This window comes from Diabrotica virgifera, chromosome 1 (assembly GCF_917563875.1).
Source record: "Diabrotica virgifera virgifera chromosome 1, PGI_DIABVI_V3a".
Classification (NCBI taxonomy): domain Eukaryota; kingdom Metazoa; phylum Arthropoda; class Insecta; order Coleoptera; family Chrysomelidae; genus Diabrotica; species Diabrotica virgifera.
Window position 1 is genome coordinate 53,824,021 of NC_065443.1, and position 9,804 is coordinate 53,833,824.

The following is a 9,804-nucleotide window of genomic DNA, read 5'->3' on the forward strand; positions in this document are numbered from 1 at the left end:
AATGGTGTATGTGTGCAGTCTGTAGAGCCAGTAGAAGCAGAGTTGTAGCTAATGAAAAGTAGGTTCTTATTCGTCAAATTCCAAATCGAATATTTCAACGTGAAATGATCAAAAAATGAAGCACTTTTCATGGAAAACTCATCATAACTTGTTTAAATGTTTTATTCTTGTTTTTTTTAATTTCTGTCATAAAAAGTAAGCAAGATACGCTCAGAATAAAGTTGATCCAATTTTTTGGGTAAAAAAACTGGTGAAAATAACCCCCTAATTAGCACCCCAAATGAAATTAATCCTTACCGCTTCACAAGCTACTTTACTTATGTATTGTTTATATGCTCAGTAAGTATTATCGGTATAAAGTGTTTATTTATAAAAGGGCTGTAGTAGAAAGGGCTTGAACAAGTCACTAATCACGAGTGTATGCAATTTTTTTATTTAGCTTAATGCCTCGACAACTAATGGTCATTGGCTTGGTACAGTGGATTTTTCCAATCAGGTACGTAGTGTAGTGGGTAGTGTGTGTTGAGTAAATGTCTTGTTACTTAGCAAAGTCGTCATTGTTTTTGCAAAGAGACGCTAATTGTATCCGAACGTCTGCGGTCCCTCCGGTGAATACCGATCCCACAAGGATAGAGACTATTTTCATTTATTAATTTTCAATAAATGAAAAATTCTCTACCCAGGGTATGCAAATTTTGAACAGTCATATCTTAACCAATTTTTATCTTCCAAAAAGCAAAAAATCTGAAATATTCAGAAAATCAAAACCTATATTTTTTACTCTTTAAGATTTTTGGTGCCACTAATAATTTTTAAGTTATTTTGAAAAAAAAAGACATTTTTTTTTCAAAATTTCAAAAAATTTGTTTTACTTTAAATCCCAATGTTTTGAAATATAAGCACTGTGAACCCGTGAACCGGTGAAACTTACACATCATATAATAATATACTTATAAGTTTTTTCAAGATTTTCATAAATTTTCAAAATTTTTGTGCCTTGTGATTATTTTAAGCTTTACTTGCTTAATTTTGATACTTGAAACTTGTTAAAAAAAAAACAAAAATAAAACTTTTTTAACACTTTAAAAAAGTTATGATGATTTTTCACCGAAAAGTGCTTCATTTTTTGGTAATTTATGTTGAAATATTCGATTTGGAATTTGTCGAATAAAAATCTACTTTTCATTAGTTCCAGTTCTGCTTATACTGGGTCTACATACTTCATACATACACCATTTTTTTAAATTTTGTATACGCTATATTTTTTCTAAGAATATTTTTTCGATAAAATACTTAATAATTGGCGAAAAACCGTCTAAAAAGGTGTTTTTTTTTTGTTGAAAAATGAACATATTCACTCGCCAATAACTCAAAAAGTTTTGATTTAGTGCAAAACTCGATAGAACAAAAGTTACTTAGAATTAATCAGTTATCCATTATTTTGAATGTATGTTTTTTCACCCCCGAAGGGGTGGCACTCATACCCAGGGCAAAATCACATATCGACACAATATCCCTTTTTTCTTTGGCATATTAGCTATGGAATATTAATGAGAAGTTGTTTCGAAATGTAAGAAAAATGATCTTTTTTTACATTGTCGTAATTTATTTTTGGAGTAACTACTTCCAAAACAACATAAATATCTGTAAATTTGTTTTAAGTAAATGGTCGATATAAAGGGGCCTACTTCTTATGGCCGCCTAGGGCCCCATGATGCCTTAAACCGTCACTGAATATAGCCATAATTACACTCATAAATATAACTTTTTACGTTTGCGAAAAAAAGAAAAAAAAATAGGTACTTACCGGAAGGTAATCAAATTAAAAGAGGACAGTAGTTAGCCGTTCTAACAATAATTATGTTTGAAAATAAAAATTGTAATAACATATATTATAAAGACTAAAGGATAAATAATATGAAAATCCAAATAAATAATAAATTCAAATAGTAACCAACAAATGCGCTAGTGCTAGTGCCACTTAAAATCATAAACGTCAAAATTCATAGTAAACAAAGTATCAACGACATGCCGTATTGTTTATCCTTCTTAACTTATTGTGGTTTTTATGGACAAGCGGCTTAATTTTGAGATACTAGTTTCTGTAAGTAAAAAAGAGACCTAGTATAAAAAATAATTCGTGAATAATTTTATGCATGGGAAAAGTTAGAGTGGAAGAACTAAATGTAGAATGTGTGGTATGTATTAATAAAAATCAAATATATGCTCAAATCAATACTTTGTCCCACAGCGATTCTTGAGTTAATTTCATATTATTAAATCAAGGATTCTCATGTAAAGTCATCCTATTAATAATATAAAGTGCAGTAGGTACTCATTAAAAATATTGGCATTGAAATTTTAAGAAAAACGGAAACTATATTTTTTGTTATAGTAGGGGAGCTTGGGTTGCGAAATTTACAGGTACTAAAGCGCCATGGGGACCTATTGGGTCCTGAAGATTAGGTCATAAAACCAAAAAATAGTTAATGTTAAGTTTGCCATTTTAGTCAGGAAAATAGTCACATTCATAATGTGACATTCATACTGTGAACGTGCTATGTCTTTCTGGGACGTGGGGACAAGGGGAACGTGTAACATTCCGTCACTCGGTAAACCATTAATAAGTAACTTTATAATTACGTTTTTTTAATTTTAATAACGTTTCGTTATTTAATTATACTCAAATCACAATAATAATTAATATTATAATAATTATTATTCTTTTAATGACGTCACACCTAAATGTTGATTGGCACGTCTGTTTAGGTTGGTATTATACGCCCTCTGGCGGGGAGTTTAATTCGTAATCTGACATCTTCCTTTCTGGTCACTTGTGACTGAAAGCTGGATCAATGTAGTACTGGCGGACAGAATCTTCAAATAAATTATGAAAGCTTTTATTCAGCCTTTCCAAGTTCAATTTTATAGTTAAATTATATTATCAAGTGTTTTTCTGAACTAAGGGAACAAGTATTTATCGGGCACTTACGCGAAGTCGTAAAATAATCTCACACCACCTGAGAAAGACCGCTTCCAGCCTGAGCCAAGTCAACTGGGGACAAGCTCTGTATTCGACCTGCACCTCCAGGTATGGCAGTTTAGCAATAGCACCAGTACTATTAGTCTAAGAGCTAGAGCCGAAAAATCATCGTCATAAGTAATATGGAGTTTGGCATGTGCAATGTGTCTATTGTATATTGACAATTATGACTCCTTTCAGGCTGACACCTCAGTGGATACAGGAAGTAGCAATAAGGGATGAAAGGAGAAAGTTAGTGCAGTCATTAAAGGTTTTCACCTCCTATTTTCTTAAACCTCCATCGATTTGCATGAAAATTGGTAACTAGTTAGAGCATACCTCAAGAAACAAAACTGATTTGATGCCAACTTGCACTTTTCCCCTGGGGGTGGATACCACCCCTTCTCGGGGGTGAAAACTATTTTATTAAAAATAACCCCACTAATCGATAGAGGTACAAATTTTAAGTAAAATTTGTTATATCATGTTATTAAAAAATTAAAATAAATCAATATTTTTTGAGTTATTAAAGATCAAAGATTTGAATTTTTCGTGAAAAAATGATTGTTAGAGATATTATTTTTGAGAATCAAACAGGCGATGAGATGGATGATGAGCAAGATTATGATGAGATTCATAATAGCGAAAGATGACATTAGTATTGTAAACCATCCACAAGCTGAAAAAGTCAAGGAATACTAAAGTTTACCACAGAAGGGGAACAAGACGAGAAGTGCTGCTTGCAATAAAAAGCAAAAGAATATTTTGGATTATTATGAGAAATATTTTTTGTGAACATTTATTTACTACATGCAATAGATCAAAATTATAAGCATGTTTTTGTTTGTACAAAAGGGTGTATGTATAAAGGATTATTTGTTATCGAAATGTCAAATAAACGTCAAATTGAAAGGCAGTTTATTTAGAAGTTCTCCTAAAAATTATTAATTTTTAAGGTTTTTTCTTAACTTTTTGAGTATTACGAGTAGTATAAAGAAGTACTAAACCAGTGATCTGTAAGAAAGTGTGAAATTTAGCGCCTAGAAGTTAAATTTCAGAAAACAAATAATATGGAAGGTATACCACCCGAACCTCCAGATAAAGGTAAATTTTATGTAGAAATGGAAGGAGATGGGATGATGGAATATGAGGAATTAAATAAAAATAACAATAGAGTAAATAATAAGGTAACAAACAAACAAAACCAAACAAGTAATACTATTGAGGTAAGTAACAAATTTAGTTGCAATAACGATGAAAATTTGACAAATTTAAATCAAACAGATAAGTCAGGTAAGCAAAATTTAAATAAAGTAATAAATTTAAGATTAAAACATAGATATCAATTTGGAGATAATGCACCTTATATAGTACACATAGAAAATAAAAACGGTAACATTGGTCGATTACACAGGATCGGCACGGCCCGTTTGATTTTAAGTGCAGTTCCTGAAATTGAAAATAATATCACACAAATTACAGTAGTTGGTAGAAATAAAATCAAGGTAGAACTAAATAATTTTGCTAGTGCTAATAAATTAATTGATTCTCAAATTCTTAAAAGCAAAGAGTATGAGGCATATGTTCCAACGTTTTTTACTGAAAAGAAAGGTGTTATAAAATTGGTAGATAAAGAGATAGAAGATAATGATTTATTATCATTAATTAAACCTAGATTTGGAATTAAATTCGAAGTATTACATGTAAAAAGAATTATGCGGAAAGTGATTCAAGATAATGGTAATACTAATTATGTAAAAACAGGAACCGTAATTGTCACTTTTAAAGGTCAGTCTATACCAAAAAATGTAATAATAGAAAAAATGATATACGAGGTGGAAAATTATACACCCAGAATAATCCAATGTTTAAAGTGTTTGAGATTTGGGCATATAAGTGCCCAATGTAGAGGAAAAGATAGGTGTGAAAGATGTGGCGAAGAACACCACAAATCTAATTGTTCCAATCCGAATAATTTACTTTGTGTATTGTGCAAAGGAAAACACAGCGCTACTGACAAGGGAGCAGATTGTACAGAAAGACAAAAACAGGAATATATTAAAAAAATTATGAATAATGAAAATATAACATATTATGAAGCTAATAATAAATATAAAAAATGTTATTCAACAGTAAGTAAAGACCAAGAAAATACTTCAAATAAATATACAATATCTAAACGAAAAAGATCAAGTAGTATTGATTCTAGTAGTGTAGATAAAGAAACAATGGAAGCACGCAGAAAAATTTTGCAAACACCAAGAATACAAAGTCAGCCTTGTTATAATTTTAATAATCCCATTTATTCTAACACAACACAAACACAAAACGATAATCAAAATAATATAGGAGAAATAATAGTAAACTTTATTTCAGCAACATTAAATCAAATTAATCACAATTTAGATAAAAAAACGTTGGAATTATTAAAAAACAATATTTCACAATTATTATTACCTCGTGATGGCTAACGTTTCATTTCTTCAATGGAATGCGAGATCAATTAAAACAAATAAGGGTTATTTAGAAAAATTCTTGTATGACAATAAAATAGATATAGGATTAATATCAGAAACTTGGTTAAAAAAAAGTAATTTTATTAACTTTACTGGTTATAATGTCTTTAGGAATGATAGAGATGATGGATATGGTGGAGTAGCCATCCTTTTGAAAAAATTAATAAAATTTTACAACAGTCCTACTTTTCACCAAATTAATGACATAATGTGCAATAGCATATCAATTAAAATTCAATCCGGAAAAAAGTTAAACATTTATTCAATATACGTAAAACCAAATCTTAAAATCACTCTAAATGAATGGAAAAAGTTTTTTAATAGTCTAGAGAAGCCTTTTATAATTGGTGGTGATTTTAATAGCCACAATTATGTTTGGGGTTGTAGTACTGTAGATACTATAGGAAAAAATCTGTTAGAAGCTATTGAGGACTGTAATCTTGTAATTTTAAATAATGGTAAAGAAACTTTGATGCGTAGACCGAATAGCAATAATAAATCTGCAATAGATCTTACAATATGCTCAGCAAATATTAGTCATTTTTTCGATTGGGATGTTGTGGACGAGACATTAGGATCAAATCATTTTGCTATTATTATTAAGTCAAATATTAATGTTAATAAAGCGGAATGTGTAAATACAAAATTCAAATGGAACATAAATAAAGCGGATTGGTCTCTTTTCTCTTCTATCACTGATAATTTCATGGAAATAGATAATAATTTAAATTACCAACAATTTTTAAATAAATTAAACGAATATTGTAAGATATGTATACCGGAGAAGAGAACAGGGACTAATCCACGATTTAGAAAAACTTGGTGGAATGACAATTGTAAAAAGGTAATAGAAGAACAAAAACTAGCTTTACGCAAGTTTAAACTACAGTCTAATATACAAAATTATATAAATTATAATAAATGTGTAGCGAAAACCAAAAAAGTTGTATTAGAGAGTAAGCGTAATGCATGGAGAAATTTTTGTAAAACTTTAAACAAAAATACACCAATTAAAGATATGTGGAATCAAGCCAAACGATTACAAAACATTTTTAAACCACAAGTAAATCCAGTGACTGAAGGAGAATGGGTTGAGGAGTTTTTAAGAAAATTATGTCCAGATAATATATTTTCAAAAATTAATGTAATGGAAAGAAAAAACTCTATGCATCCACTTTCAATTCCATTTAGTTTCTGTGAATTAGAAATAAGCCTTAAGAATAAGAAAAATACTTCTCCAGGTATAGATAATGTACATTATATTATGTTGGCCAATTTACATCAAAAAGGGAAAGAAACACTATTAAATTTTTTTAATCAAATATGGTTATCAGAAGATATTCCAGATAACTGGAGAGAGTACCGGGTGATTCCTATTCTCAAAACAAATCGGAATCCTGATTCAGCAGAATCTTATAGAGGTATTTCATTGAGCTCCTGCATAACAAAAACACTGGAAAGAATGATAAAACTTAGGCTCGAAAGTTGGCTAGAAAAAAACAATAAATTATCACAAACACAATTTGGATTTCGAAAAAATCATTCTACTGTGGAAGCTGTGAGTCATTTGGTAACAGATATAAATTTAGCGTTTACGAAAAATTCTTCAGTAATCGCTCTTTTATTAGATGTTGAAGCAGCATACGACAACGTTAATTTAAATATACTACATAACAAAATGATACAAATAGGTCTGCCAGAATGCTTCTGTCAAAAAATAATAAAATTGTATGACTGTAGAAAAATTTATATATCGGTAAATAATAACACATTTGGTCCAAGAGTAGCGATGGGTGGTTTACCTCAAGGAGGAATATTAAGCCCTTTGTTATATTTAATTTACACTTCTGATATAGAAAAAAATTTAAACTCAACAAAAATTTTACAATTTGCAGATGATATAGTTATTTATCAAGAAAACATTAAAATAGAAAATGCAGTCAAATCCATTGAAGAAGGAGACAAACATATTAAAATATGGAGTGAATTACATGGACTAAATATATCTGATTCCAAAACCAAATTATGTATTTTTACAAGAAAACGAAAAGAAATACCCAATCACATCTTAATAAACAATATATCCTATCCTGTACAAAGTTATGTTAAATATTTGGGTATTACTCTGGATAGACAGCTTCTCTGGAAAGAACATATAGACAATATAGTTAAAAAAACAGAAAAAGGAATAAACCTTCTTCGATTCGTATCACACTTACGTTGGGGAGCAGATCCAAATATTTCTTTGTTGTTATTTAAAAATAATATAAGAGCTATATTCGACTACGGATCAATATTATACAGTGACGCATCACAGTGTCATTTAAATAAAATAGACAAAATCATTAATAAATCCCTTAGATTGTGTATAGGAGCCCTAAGAAGTACACCGATAAATAATCTACAAGTTGAATGCTGTGAAATGCCGATGGATATAAGACGAAAAAAACTTGGCATCAACCATTTAGTTAGATTGTATGAAAAAAAGGCAAGTTTAATTTCCAAAATACATCAACTGTTTTTAGCAGACTTGACAGAAAAATATTGGATAAAAAAGAAAACTCTAAATATGGTAGATTTATATTCAAAAATGACAATATATGATAAACAACTTTATAAATATGACATAAACCCAAATTATAATATTGACTTTAATAGTATGGAACAAGTTCAGGTATACTTTTTAAGGGACTATAGCAAGTTGCCTATATCTTTAAGAAAATTAGTGTTTATCTCCGACAGTTCACAAATGTTCAAAGATTATTGTATGCTATATACAGATGCATCAAAAAATATTGAAGGTGTGGGATGTGCCTATTGGGATAGCAGTCATAAAATTAGTAAAATGTTTAAACTAAATTCTATTATGAGTATATACACAGCTGAATTAATAGCGATAATGGAAGCACTAAAATATTTATCTAATATAAATCATTCAAAGTTTATAATTTTTAGTGACAGTAAAAGTTCTCTTAGTAAAATTAGTGCTATAAATCCTAAATCAAAAGTGAACTACATTGAATTATATATCATAAATAAAATTAAAGAACTTCAGCAACAAGGAAAGTCTGTTAAGTTGGCATGGGTTAAAAGCCACTGTGGAATAACTGGAAATGAAATGGTAGATGAATTGGCTAAAAACGCGGTGACACAAGGAGTATTAACCCATTATCTTTGTACGCCAAAAGATATTGAATCAAATTTATTCAAAGAGATTAAGAAAGAATGGAAAGAAAGGTATATTGATGAAAACGTAAATACAGGAAACCACTACAGATCAATCAGAAACTATATAACGGATAAACCTTGGTTTTCTAAAATGGAGTCGACAAAAGATATGATAAGAACCATATGCAGAATGAGATTTGACCACTGTCTTACTCCATCATATTTATTTAAAATTAATATAGCTGATAGTCCACAATGTATTTGTGGACAGTTGGGCAATGTACAACACAAAATTTTGACCTGTTCTCTTATCTCTAATAAAGTTAATATGTTTTTAAATTCACTGTATTCTTTGACTGATGTCCACCATCCCATTAATTTAAATTATTTATTAACATTAGAAAATAATGAGTTGGTATACCGACTATTGTATAAACATATTTTAGATATTAAGCTTAAATTGTAATTGTAAAATATAGAGTAAGTATTTCTTGTAAATTGTTATATGTTAAAAGAAAAAGAAAAGAAAAGAAAAGAAAAAAAAAAGAAAAGAAATATAAAAAAAAATAATAAAATAAAAATAAAAAAAAAATAAAAAAAAAAATAAAAAAAAAAAATAAAAAAAAATAAAAAAAAATAATAAAAAAAAAGAAAGAAAAAATATAAAAAAGATATATAAAAAAAAATAGAAAAAAAAATATAATAATTAAAAAAAATATAAAAAAAAAAATATGTAGATAAAAATGAATGACGAACTTGGACAGTCCATAGTAAAATAGCTTTCGAATGAAGTAGAGGGCTAAAGAAGAATGTTGCAGTTTTTGCTGTGGAACTCTGAGAACATCATTTGGAAAAAAATTAATAAAAATATATATATATAAAAAATTATTAAAAAAAAATACAAAAATAATTATTTATTAGTAGAATTGTTTGTTATATTAGTATTAGTTTTAGGATAAGATACGAAAAAATGACTAATAAAATAAAAAATAGTAAAATTGGCGAATGGATTTAGTGTCCGCAGTCATATAAACCCAAACAAACAACAACAATTATTTGTTATCCACTGATAACAAAAACTTCATTAGACTCTTAGAT